The sequence below is a fragment of the Nansenia antarctica genome (assembly GCF_963989245.1).
Source record: "Nansenia antarctica genome assembly, chromosome: 8".
NCBI lineage: Eukaryota > Metazoa > Chordata > Actinopteri > Argentiniformes > Microstomatidae > Nansenia > Nansenia antarctica.
In genome coordinates this window covers 41,025,417-41,027,916 of record NC_137678.1, presented here as the reverse complement: position 1 = coordinate 41,027,916, position 2,500 = coordinate 41,025,417, and the positions used below count along the sequence as shown (strand labels likewise).

At 43.3% G+C, this 2,500-nt stretch overlaps 1 protein-coding gene across 1 annotated transcript in view; it reads right to left on the bottom strand.

Moving 5' to 3' along the window:
* Positions 1-2,500, bottom strand: part of LOC308164198 (fibulin-1-like) — a gene marked incomplete at both ends in the record, with an annotated part of 28,684 nt that overhangs the window by 21,921 nt on the left and 4,263 nt on the right. The gene's annotated exons all lie outside the window — the stretch shown is intronic.

Below are 2,500 nucleotides of genomic sequence, written 5' to 3'. Positions count from 1 at the left end.
TCTGTTCCCCTGGCTACATAGGAAGTGTCCCAAAAGCGAGCCTAAAGTTCAGGATGTCGGCAATGTTAAATGAACGGCTGAGGCCTGAGTGTGCTGCTGTCTGTGGAAGGTGCTGTGTGGGGGAGGGGGAGGCGAATAGTGATTGGTTCTCAGTTAACAAGCAGGCACAGGAATGCACAAAATGCATCCATTTTCCAAAAGCTACTGGCTTAATATGCTCCATCACAGTTTGATGACTTTTCAGGGTTTGACTTTTACAAAGGATATTGTATGTATTTATTTTAACCCTTTTAAGAGTATTGTCATATATGGTGAGATTACAATTATATGAACTCCAACTGTAAGTCTCACAGTGCTAAAGTTAACAAAAAGCATATCATAAACATTCTGGTTATTTTATTTTAGTTAAAAAATCGCTCTCTGCATGGCTGACATGGTGGGAGAGAAGCTGAGAGAAATTCTCGATTATGGACATGAGTGCGCCAGCATGGCACGGGTCCCACCGTGAGCCGGTCATGAAGGAAGGTTAATTGAACAGAGCGAGGCAGATTTCAGCAGAACAGAAACTTAACTGTGTGGGGGAGGGGTGCAAATCAGTGCTCTGTCTGCATAGTGCACAACTAAATTGAGCGCTGTGTGGTGATACATTGGGCTAGAGACTTGAAATCACTTTTGGCTGAAAGCTGGCCTCCCACTGATGGCGTGTCTCTTTTTCTGTTCCCCTGGCTACATAGGAAGTGTCCCAAAAGTGAGCCTAAAGTTCAGGAGGTCGCCAATGTAATGTCAATGGAGGCCTATCCCCAATAAGTTAAACCCTGTTTGGCCATCCAATGGACTAGAGACTTGAAAACAATTTTGTCTGAAAGCTGGCATCCCACTGATGGTGTGTGTCTTTTTCTGTTCCCCTGGCTACATAGGAAGTGTCCCAAAAGTGAGCCTAAAGTTCAGGAGGTCGGCAATGTAATGTCAATGGAGGCCTATCCCCAATAAGTTAAACCCTGTTTGGCCATACAATGGACTAGAGACTTGAAAACAATTTTGTCTGAAAGCTGGCATCCCACTGATGGTGTGTGTCTTTTTCTGTTCCCCTGGCTACATAGGAAGTGTCCCAAAAGTGAGCCTAAAGTTCAGGAGGTCGGCAATGTAATGTCAATGGAGGCCTATCCCCAATAAGTTAAACCCTGTTTGGCCATACAATGGACTAGAGACTTGAAAACAATTTTGTCTGAAAGCTGGCATCCCACTGATGGTGTGTGTCTTTTTCTGTTCCCCTTGCTACATAGGAAGTGTCCCAAAAGTGAGCCTAAAGTTCAGGAGGTCGCCAATGTTAAATGAACGGCTGAGGCCTGAGTGTGCTGCTGTCTGTGGAAGGTGCTGTGTGGGGGAGGGGTAGGCGAATAGTGATTGGTTCTCAGTTAACTAGCAGGCCCAGGAATGCACAAAATGCATCAATTTTCCAAAAGCTACTGGCTTAATATGCTCCATCACAGTTTGATGACTTTTCAGGGTTTGACTTTTACAAAGGATATTGTATGTATTTATTTTAACCCTTTTAAGAGTATTGTCATATATGGTGAGATTACAATTATATGAACTCCAACTGTAAGTCTCACAGTGATAAAGTTAACAAAAAGCATATCATAAACATTCTGGTTATTTAAAAAAAAAAAACGCTCTCTGCATGGCTGACATGGTGGGAGAGAAGCTGAGAGAAATTCTCGATTATGGACATGAGTGCGCCAGCACGGCACGGGTCCCACCGTGAGCCGGTCATGAAGCTGTGCCGCTCGGGCAGCGGGCTCGGGAATGGCACCTGGCTCGGCTAAACAGTCGGCCAGATCAGAGTTGTGTGAACTATGTTGATATGAGCAGATGCAGACCGTGTAACGTTAACGTTAGTCTTTGAAAATATATTGAGAATATTCCGATTCGAACAGGAATATGGTGTGCATGTAAACGTAGTCACTGTGCCATCTCATTACCTAGCCTTGGCTTTGGTACAAGACTGCTATCATGATCAGACCTAGGGAGGGGAGGGGGGCGGGCATATCTTAAATATGTTTATGTAAATAGTTTATCCTCATTTAATCTTATGTTCATGTAAATAGTTAGTTTATCCTCTGATCATAAATATGGTTATGTAAATAGTTTGTTTATCCTCTGATCTTAAATATGGTTATTAAAGTAGTTTTTTTATACTACGTACATCACGGTCCTCCCGTATTGTAAAGCGCACTGAGTTTTATGCACATGTGTGTGTAGCAGCTTGGCTCAGCCCAGCACAGCTCAGCCCAGCACAGCTCAGCAGAGGACAGCACAGCCCAGGACAAGACAGCACAGCCCAGCCTAGCCCAGCACAGGACAGTTCAGCATAGGACAGCCCAGCATAGGACAGCAAGTACTGAGTAACTGTTGATTAATGTCTGATGTATTTGTCAAATAACATGAATAAAATCAAAAATAATCTGCAAATTTTAAACAAAAATATATTAAATCTTTA